Below are 11690 nucleotides of genomic sequence, written 5' to 3'. Positions count from 1 at the left end.
AACTAGAGTATTTTCGATTGAAGAGAAGGCCGAGTTAGTCCAAAATTGAAAAGGAAGACCCGGTAATTTGACCGAGACTGGAAACTCCTCTGTTTTTTCTTTCTGGGCATCGAAAAGGGGCGACCATTTCCTGAATAAGATAGGCCTCTTCCCTAGACTCCAGTGCTTTTCCAACACCCATTCGACATGCTCCTTTTTTCCAAACCGAATACAGAACCAACCTCTGTCAAGAATCTTGATCTCTTCTGGCTGACCCAGAGCATCTTTCCATTCAGCCTGAGCCCATTCCTTGATGAAGGCAACCAAGAACTTTCTTCCACGGGCTCTCCCAACTAAGAAGGTTTTCGAGGCTTCCAAGGCTCGGTCTATATGGATATCCACTCCAAAAACACAGCTAGGCCTCTCCTCCTCTTTCCTGAAGAGTTTGGACTTCTTCCTCTTTCCACCCACTACCTCCTTCTTGGCTTCTCCCTCTGCTGCCTCAAACAGCTCAGAACGCCTTTCAGATGGAAGAATGTTACCTTCATTTAACTCCACGGCCATCCTAGTTACCCCAATAGCCGAAACTGAGACCTGGCTTTGTTTTTGTCCCTCTTCTCCAGATCCATTCGACTCTCCTCCAGCCTCTTCTATGGACATGGACCTTGTTAAGCTGGGAAACATTCCTTTCAGCATCAGATTTTTTTCTAGATATCCATTCAAGGGCGTCTTTTTTCCCTACTCCTGCTTCCATTGCTTTATCCAAGATACCTGACTTCACTGCCTTCTTTGGAAAATAATATAGCAGGTTTTCCTCGGACACATCATGTCCCCAACAGGCAAGGAGATCTTCAAATGCAGGTTCTATATCCACTGACTCACTTTCGTGATGCCACTGTCATGCTTCATAAAGGCCGGACTCCATTCACGACAAAATGATAGCAATTAGCTACAGACTCCAGAGGCTTCGGACCCACATCAACCAGCTCCCGAAACTCATCCATGGCAACCAAGAACCACCACGCGGGAAATAAGTTCAAAAAACCCCTGTTCGTCTATTCTACAAAGTTTCATATGCTAAAAGAAAAACCATTTGAGCCAAAATAGTTCTGAACCTCAGGTCTGAATTTGAGGTCTTGTATCACTATATTTTCGAAGATATAATCTGAGGAAGTTAGGGTTTTTGCAAGCTTCAGAATTCCATCACAAATAGGTCATCATGGTATTTTTACTATACTTATTTCTCTACAAAGATTAACACTCTAAAATTAAAACCCAATTTATTCGAATGATTTATTAAGGTCGGGTCCGAATTTCAGATCTTGTCTCGCCATAGTTTCGGATATATGATCCAAGGATTTTAGGTTTTGTGCAGGCTCCCAAATTACATCACAAATAGGTGACCTTGGAAAAATTATCATAACTTTTTCTCTCAGTATCAGATTCAAATTTCTTAAAAATTTATAGAAAGAGGATGGAATTTAGGTTTTTGAGCATCGTTTTCAGGTACAAAGGTTGAAACAGTGACACGTGGAACTTCATACAAGTTCGCTCTACGAAAAAAGTGTATAATCTAGTCATCTTGGGAGATTGGGCATAACGCTTTCTTTGAGAATCCAATTTTGATCACACCAGTGGTGTTGAAAAGAGAACTTAGAAGGCTATCATAGTTCGTAATTTCAAACATTGGAGATTCAAAATTTCATAGATACATCAGATTCAATATCAAGCTGATACACAGTGAAAAAAGAAAATGGAAACACCTAGTAAGCAACCTGAAAGCGCTAGCATGACTCATGAAGAAGATTAAGGATTTCAACATGATATATCAAAATTACGAGACCAAGTGAAACAAATTTCACTCTCACAAAAAGTAGCATAAGCTAAGATGGATGGTTTAAAGAAAGACATGGAAAATAAGATGGATGGTATGAAAGACAACATTGAATATTGGAAGAAATATATGGAAGGATGGAAGGAAGGTTTGACAAAGTTACTACAAGAAAGGCTTCCTAATGGTGAAAAGGTAGTAGAGAAAACACATAATGAGAACAAAATAAATTTTACTCATGATTTGAAGAATGACAACATTGAAAATTTGAAGAAAGATGTGGAAGGTTTGAGAAAGTTACTACAAGAAATGATTCCTAATAGCGAAAAGGTAGTAGAGAAAACTCATGATGAGAAGAAAATAAATGTTAATCATGATTTCATAGAATCTAATGTTGGAATAAAGACCCACCATGTTCCAAGGATTGATATGAGAAAGTTTGATGGCAAGGATCCCGTAACATGGATACTATAGATGGAGCAATATTTCAATCTCCACAATGTGCAAAACACACAAAAGGTACACATTGCAACTTTCTATTTGGAACCTAATCATTTTTTATGGTGTCAATGGATTTTCTCTCGTAAACAAATTGCCACTTGGGAAACTTTTACGGAAGAAATGATAGCACATTATGAGGATACAAAAAGCAACACTTTTTTTAGCCAATTGATAAATCTCAAACAAAAAGGTTCAATGGTGGAGAACATTGAGGACTCCCAAAAATTTAATATAAGGGTAAAATATATTACAGAGGAGCATAGGATCGATGTGTTCATAAGGACATTGAATGATAACATCCAACATGAGGTTCACATTTTAGGACCTGATTCATTGGAGAAGGCATTCATGTTGGCAAGAAAAAATGAAAACAAAATTATGGCAACAATGAAGCCTACCAATCAAAACTATAAATATGGAAGAGTTGTTTCCCCTAGCCTTCCACAACCTACAAGGTTGAAACCGTAACAATTGGAAGGAAAAAGGGAAATAGGGCTTTGTTACAGTTGTGATATAAAATACAGTAAAGGTCATAAGCGTGCTGAGAAGAATTTATTTTAAATAGATTGTGAAGATGAAGAAGAAAAGGAATAAGAAACAAAAAAATAAGAGGATACACACCAGGAACAAAGCCTATATAAAGATAGTGAATGAATTGAATTTCTTCCTATATCCAGCACTAGTGTGTTAAGTGATGGTTGCAAATGGAAGAACCATAAATTGCTCTAGAAACTGCCATTTATGGGTGGTGTTCATGTTGTACTCGGAGTCCAATGGCTACAATGTTTGGGTACGATAACTTTTAATTTTCAAGAACTTTTTGTGATTTTTTTTTTCAGAAGGAAAGGAAGTTGAATTAAGGGGTATCCCAGGGAAATTGAGAAATATAATCAACTTTAATGGCATGATAATTCTTCTAAATAAAGAACAACGAGGCGTAATTGCACAATTATTTCGCTAAAGGTTCCCACGTCGAAATCATCTATTTATCCAGATCTCCAAAAAGTCTTGGAAAATCATTCCAAGGTATTTGAGACTCCCAAAGGCATCCCACCTATTCGATATCATGATCATGCTATTTATTTGATTCCAGGAAGTGTTCCTCCAAACATCAGGCCTTACAGATATCCCTATGCAAAAATGAGTGAAATTGAACGTATGGTTGCAGAAATGCTAGAGGTTAGTATAATTCAACCTAGTCAAAGTTCTTTCTTTGATCCAATAGTATTGGTGCACAAGAAGGGTGGATCATGGCGCATGTATCTGGATTATAGGGAGCTTAACAAGCTCACTATTAAAGATAAATTTCCCATTCCTCTCATTGATGAATTATTGGATGAATTGCATGGAGAAATTTACTTCAGCAAGTTGGACCTTCATGCAAGATATCATCAAATCAAAATGAAGGTTGAAGAAATTCTAAAAACAACATTTAGAACTCATGAGGGTCATTATGAAATTTTGGTCATGCCTTTTGGCCTTACCAATCCACCTTCTACATTTCAAGGTTTAATGAATTCCATTTTCAAACCCTTCCTTAGAAAATTTGTGTTATTATTTTTTGATGATATACTAATCTACAACAAGTCTTGGAAGTATCATGTTCAACATGTTGATAGAGTGCTCAGACTATTGGAGGAGAAACAATTACATGCAAAAACCTCCAAATGTTTCTTTTGAGTACAAGAGGTGGAATATTTAGGTCATATTGTATCTCATGAAGGTGTCAAGGTAGACCATCAATAATAACATGTTCTCCAACTCTTAAAGGATAACCTCACTTTAGCACCTAATAGAATGAAAAAAAAGGTAGATCAACATCGTAGTGAAAGAATTTTTTATGTAGGTGACTCGGTATTTCTATAGCTACAAACAAATGTCCCTCAAGCGAGCTAAGAAGGATAATAAATTATCACCAAAGTAATATGGTCCTTACAATGTGTTGCAAAATATTGGTACTATGGCATACAGATTAGAGCCTCCTGCATCTTCCCGAGTGCCCTCAGATCTCCATGTTTCATGCATCAAGAAGGTTATAGGTGACAATCTCCCAGTTCAAACAATATTGTCGGAACTTGATGAGGAAGGAAAAATCATATTGGAACCCAAAGTAGTTCACAAAACCTGAACCTGATAGTTATGAAATTGATCAATTTCAGAGTATCTTATCAAGTGGAAGAACTTACCCACTGAATATTTCACATCGGAGGATGAGAATTTTATACAGAAGAATCAAGAACTACTCAAGCATTGATGACAAAACTTTTTGAAGGAGAGAAGCATGTTAGGTCCCTATACTATTAGTGTATCCCTTATTGTTATTAGTGCAACCCCCTTATTGTATTTTTGTTCCCATGTAGTCCCCATGTTATTATTATTGTGCCCCACAGAAGCCCACTATTGTTATTGTTGTGCCCCTACAATATTATTATTATGTAGGCTTTGATTATATTGGGACCACTTAGACTCGTATATACAGAAAGGAGGTATTGTCATTTGTATCATCCAAGAATTATTCATTTGTGTAATGTAAATTAGGTTGCCCCTTTGAAGAGGTTGATGTTGAAGTCATTGATATATATTTTCTATCTTTTTGTGAGCTGGTTTCATAACACAATAAGAGAAATATGAAGAAAAAATATTATAATTCTCTTGCTCCCGTTTTTGGTCATATAATTTTTTATACATGTAACAAGTTTGGACATGTAGAAAAACAATGTAGGAACAAAACAATGAATTCAATCAGACAACAAGTAGATTCCATCCAAAGCAAGCAATTAGACAAGAAAGATGGATCAACTAGCACTCCTCATATTAAGCAGAAATAAGAAAAAGAAGTAAGGTGTGGCCTTGCTCTATGTGCATTTAAAGAAGAAAAACAATGCTACATTGATAGTGGTTCCTCTCTTCACATGTCTGAAAATAAAGGCAAGTTTATCTCTAATAAGAAAAACAAGAGTGGTAAGATTATTCTTGGAAATTGTTCATATGCAAAAATGCTAAGAATGGGTAATGTTGATTATGATGTTAAGAATATAGATGAAACTAATGTATTAATAGTTGAATGGATAAAGAAAAACAATCTAAGTGTAGGCCAAATAGTAGATAAAGGGAACATAACTAAATTCACATCAACTAGATGAAAAATTATAGAAAAAGACACTAGAGACATTATCGAAAAAGGTTACATAAACATAGATAAAGAAAAATCCAGGTAGAAATAAGAGTTATAACTCATCTTCTTCATGTTTAGAGTAAAAGAAAATGATTCACAACATAGTCTAATATATTTGATGCTACTTTTGAAAGGACTATAGGAATGCATATAGAGTAAACATGCTGACAGGATCAGTGGTGCATGATATCATGGGGACACTTGCATGATGGTGATTTCATATGTTGTTATTTATGGTACTAATAATACCTATGTGATGTACATGATGAGATATGATAGGTTCAGGGAGAGCATCACTTATACTTCCAACAACTCATTGTTGGCATTATGGTCTTTGACATTGATTGATCTGATGTTTGGATATTATGTGTTATGTATCTATTATGCATTGATGGTGACATAATGGCATAGGTTAAGGGAGATACTCTCTTATCCTTCGAATGTTTTATTATTGATTCACTATGGCGAGCATGGGAACATATGAAATATGATTATTGCTATTGTCATGGGTACATTTCTTGTTGATTGAAGGATAAATGTTGTCATCACTATCATCTAGTTGATGTTGATTATTGATGTTGTTTGGTCTTATGTCATTGTTGTTGTCTGTAATATTGTTGATTAATATGAGGATTTCAGATGTTATGACATAGTTGAGGGTGAATGGTTACTAATGTTGGACACCTTGCATGACAATGACAAGAATATTACATATTCTCCTAAGCACTTACATTTCATATTTGGTTGATATACTTTTTCACATATGTTGTTGACCAAAGCGATACGATATGCTACTATTAATGGATATCTAATGATATTTAAGTTGGTCTTATTAATTGATATATGGTCATTTTGTCTTGAGAAATGAATATTTAATCATGTTTCATTGAATCTTATACCTTTCTTCTATATCTCTAAAGGATCCAATATATGATCAAGGGAAGAATGGTTAGTTGAGTCCTTTGTTTCATAGTATAAGATCAAAGTTATAATGTCGCATATGATAGGAAAAGTTATTCTCTAATTGGTTTGGTTCAACCCCTTGGCCTTGATGTCAAAGGGGGAGAAATACTTGGTGTGTTGAAGAAGGTTGTCATTAAGTCCAAAGGGGGAAATTGATGGAATTATGGCTATAGTTTTGTCCTTGATAGAAAAATACACTGATGAATGTGTCAACTTATCTATCGATTGTTTGCATGTTCAATTTTTTGTATGTCTCCATGGATGCTATGACCTAATCTGGATGAAATGTCATATGTCATGGTTAATGTGTCTTCATGTGATGTTGTTCACAATGATATGTCTACATGTTTAGTTGGATTAAAAATTGTGCAATACAGGATATGTCAACCTTTAATGTAGAAGTGAAGGGACATCGTTGATTGATATAAGGATTTCAGATGTTATGACATAGTTGATGATGAATGGTTACTAATGTTGGACACCTTGCTTGAAAGTGACAAGAATATTGCATATTCTTCTAAGAACTTACATTTCATATTCGGTTGATATACTTTTTCACATATGTTGTTGATCAAAGCGATATGATATGCTACCATTAATGGATATCTAATGATATTTAAATTGGTCTTGTTAGTGGATATATGGTCATTTTGTCTTGGGAAATGAATAGTTAATCATGCTTCATTGAATCTTATACCTTTCTTCCATATCTCTAAAGGATCCAATATATGATCAGGGGGAGCATGGTTAGTTGAGCTCTTTGTTTCGTATTAGAAGATCAGAGTTATAATGTTGCATATGATAGGAGGAGTTATTCTCTAATTGGTTTGGTTCAATCCTTTGGCCTTGATGTCAAAGGGGGAGAAATACTTGTTGTGTTGAAGAAGGTTGTCATTAAGTCCAAAGGGGGAAATTGTTGGAATTATGGCTCTAGTTTTGTCCTTGATAGAAAACTACACTGATGAATATGTCAACTTATCTATCGATTGTTTGCATGTTCAATTTGTTGTATGTCTCCATTGATGGTATGACCTGATCTGGATGAAATTTCATATGTCATGATTAATGTGTCTTCACGTGATTTTGTTCACAACGATATGTCTACATGTTTAGTTGGATTAAAAATTGTGTAATATAGGATATGTCAACCTTTAATGCAGGAGTGAAGGGACATTGAAAGACTGATGTGCTTAATGTATCAGTGCAGGATTGGATAGAATAGTGAAGGATGATGTTTTTGAATGATTGAATGACGTTTGGGTGATATTTGGATTGATGATATAGAGGAAAGAGATGTATATAGGTGCCAAAGTTCATACTGAACCATGAATCAAAGTTTCTCAAAGTTCTGGGGCATAAAAAGAAGTTGTTTCTAGTATAAACCTTAGTTGCAGGGAAGCAAGCTTATGAGTGCGACCAAAATCACCCTAGTAGAATGTAAGAGGGAGTATGGGTGCATCCAGAGGCCTCCTAGCTACATGGAGAATGTCTTGTGTGTGCAGTTAGGCCTGTAGTTGAAAAAAAAAAAATATGCATGGAACTATGGTTTTATCCACAATAATTTGTGTGCCTGATGAATTTGATTCGGTCAAAAAATAAAATGGTTATTGTGCCTATGGGATTGATAAATCCAAATAATTACCTAAGGTAATGATGGGATCAAAATGCTATATAAAGGAGGTCGATCAAGAGTATTTTGGCGTGCATATTTGATGAGTATTTTGTGAATTTTCATATATTGGTGAGTGCCACTAGCACAAGAAGACTTAGATCTCTATCTCATTGTTGGATTTGAAGGATATCTAAATATAAGGAGGAAAAACGAAAAATATTTTTATTTTGTCACTAATCTGATTAAATAATGGGTGAATGTTTAGACAATGAAGTATTGATCTGTTTTAATGGTTTTTATTGCATATATAACACATACAATAGAGACAATTAATGATTGTAAATTTGAAATCACTGTGCAAAGATAATTTTACAGCAAAGTTATTTATATCCTTGTGCTTGAGGCTCATTGTCATCCAATGTCTTCATTGGATGGTTGACTAGTAAGCTAGTTACAATTCGAATAATGTGCAAAGATCAGTAATAAGATATTATCTTCAGAGGTTGTATTCAGTGATGCACTCAGAGATATATTAGTTAACTTTTATGGTATGGTAGTATGAATCTTCTCCTAATCTTCATATGTCACAGTGATAATGAAACCTTTGATCTACCCATGCTTATCCAATAATGAGTATTAGAAGCATTGTAGACTGTGATATGAAGTATAAAAAGAGTGTCTTGATGTTATGCACTCTATTTGCAAAGTTAATGGGCACATATTTGAATGAAGTCTAAGAGTTGTTCGATGCCTTACCTTTCCTAGTTCATGAAGACATTAGTTCAATAATTAGTTTCTTAATTCTGCTCATGTATACAAAGTGAATGTGGAATGTCTAAATGTTGTTTATCTTCTTCACATCTAACAAATATTCATGTGTTCCCTTAGTTATGAGGGTCTTGTTTTCTTGAGTTATCCTTATGGAAAAAAAATTGAACAATAAAAGAAGATGATGCTCGACAATTTGGTTACTCTACGATTTAGATATTGTATCATTCATAGTTTATTATTTTGTTACAATGGCATGTTTGGATAGAGGTATATGAACGAACCAATGACATGCTTCTTGTCTCACAATAGTATTGCCATGGCTTATATTTAATTTGATTACTGATGGAAATATAAGGTTACTGAAAGATTGCATAGAGATACTCTTCAGAGGTTGGGTCATTTGACATTGATGTATTTGCTCTAAATTGCTAATGGTTATGTTGAATTTGTTTTGGCACTTGAGGTTTTAACAAAGATATGCCCTTATTTTCTTAACAAAATAGATCTATTCTTAACTACTGTATGCAGAAAAGACAAAGATCTCTTAATGGTGACATAAACTATAGTTTCCTTAACCTATAGTTAAAGACATTTTATGAGTATAATTATTGCTTCAGTGACTTACTAGGAGAAAGGCCATTTATGGATTTGGCTTATAATGCTTGTAGACTTGTGGGCATGGAGTATGAATTTGAGAAACTCGATTTGGCTTAATGGAATGGCTTCTTGGTGATTGATGAGACAATATATGAGTATTATTGGCACATGTTTTGTAGAACATATTGTTTTGTGATCCATTGAACAAAGATCCTTCATATTTGTTGTTTTTCATTCTTTCCATGTTTCTACCTATATTCTAGGATTATGAGCTTGATGGTGACACTTTGGGAGACTTAATGTTGCATCTTGTTTGATTGGCAAGGGTTTGATAGGATATTGACTTGAGTTGACATATACAATATTGAGTCGACTTGGAATTCAACAGGACAATGGTTATGATAAATGATTTGACATTTGGTAGTATAATATCTTGGTTTGCATGTTGGCATTCAGATTTGGTAATTATTGATTGGTTGCATTAGTATTCAGTGTTGGTTTAGTTCTCATATATTAGTTTGATGTGGTTAGTTGACTTTCTTTAGTTGGTATTTAGTGGTTTGTCTTGGTATTGGAAGTTTAATTAGATTCATTTATGTTTCAGTGATTGGATGGTTTTCTTCAGTATTCAATGGTTTGATGATTTAGTGATTCAGTTTATTTACAATGTTTCAATGATTCAATATTTAGTGTTTGAGTTGGTATATTGTATTGTAGTATATGGGTTCAGTATGAAAATACGATGAAAGGTGGCATACAAGTTTGATGTTTGTTTGAGGCAGGTGGATCCAGTATGAAAATTATGCAACATAGTCCATGGTGGTGTTGAGGGTTTTAACCTTCAGAAAGGGAGTCAGACCTTCCTTCACGTAGGAGCCAGTAAACTAGATTAGGGGGTTGTAGTTCCCTTATATTGGGTGCTTGAGAAAAAGTGGAGGTAGGATCCTCTTATAGGTAGGAGTCTACATGCTAGAAAGACTCTGCACCAATACAAGACTATGATTCTGGATTTTAGGCATCTATGGTTCATTTATTTTAAGTTTAGTCTCAGAGTATCCACACTAGAAACCATATTTGTCAACGTTTCAAATCCCAACAGGGATCCATCATCAGGACCAATTTGAATGATGATAGAAGCATAGATTTGTGATAGGATATCGGCCTTCAATCAAAATATTTTCTTTAACTATTTATCTCTCACAAAGCTATTCTTCTATCATCATTCAGATTGGTCCTGATGATGGATCCATGTTGGGATTTGAAACGTTGAAAAATATGGTTTCTACTGTGGATACTTTGAGAGTAAACTCCAAAGACTACGATGTAATAAATATTTCTCATTATAATAAAAAGAGAAGACAAAATGAAGACAACAGTGGTTTTCTTCCACATTGGGCTTCCACTTAAAATCTTGGTGTCCATATGTGTTTGATGTTTTTATATTCTATATGATTTAAATGTTTTATTTTTGATGTTGCTCATGATTTCCTAGATAAGTTATATATAACACCATGATCTGCTAAATGAGGTAATGAATTATACATAATTGTAAATTGAAATATAAAGTTAAATGAAGTATAATTTGGGAATGAAATATCGATTCAGCCCCCCTCTCAATATTTATAACATAGGTAATTTCTATAAGGCCTTAAAAAATCTCTATTGTCATCCTTTCCATAATTAAGAAGGTACAGAAAGAGACAAGCAAGATTTTAGGTAAATCAAAGGGTGGATATGAGATGACTATCGATAATACATTAGACAGTGGGCCTCCCTAATCCTCTCTTCTCATCCATAATATACTATTGGGTTTCTCTCTTAGGTCTTACCAATAGAAATAAACTTAGGAATGGGGACCATCCTAGCTACATAGATTCTAGCTTCAGTTTCTATTGCTTACCAAGACAGGGCTTCTCTTCTCATTCCATGACCTTTAATATACTTTTATTTTCCCCCCCATCATAGAGCTTTGTATGGTCCAAGTCATCAGATGTTAGAGGTCTTTGTATCTGAATGTTAGATAGAGGACTTTCTCCCCACTTGCTTGAATTTCCTACAGTCTTGCCATGTGTCCCTCCTCTTATATGATTAATAAAATATTATTTTGAGTCTGTAGTATAGTGGAGTCCTTTTATTAGATTATTTTATTTTTTGACCCTTCCTCCATCATGATTAATGTCACTTTTATCAAATTATGTTATATATCAAGTAATTATTGATAATGCAGAAACTTGTCATGCCTTTTCTCCACCATGAAAATA

This window comes from Pinus tabuliformis, chromosome J, assembly GCF_031772625.1.
Source record: "Pinus tabuliformis cultivar Carrire ecotype Pingquan chromosome J, CPIR1, whole genome shotgun sequence".
Classification (NCBI taxonomy): Eukaryota; Viridiplantae; Streptophyta; class Pinopsida; order Pinales; family Pinaceae; genus Pinus; species Pinus tabuliformis.
This window is presented reverse-complemented; position numbering follows the sequence as displayed.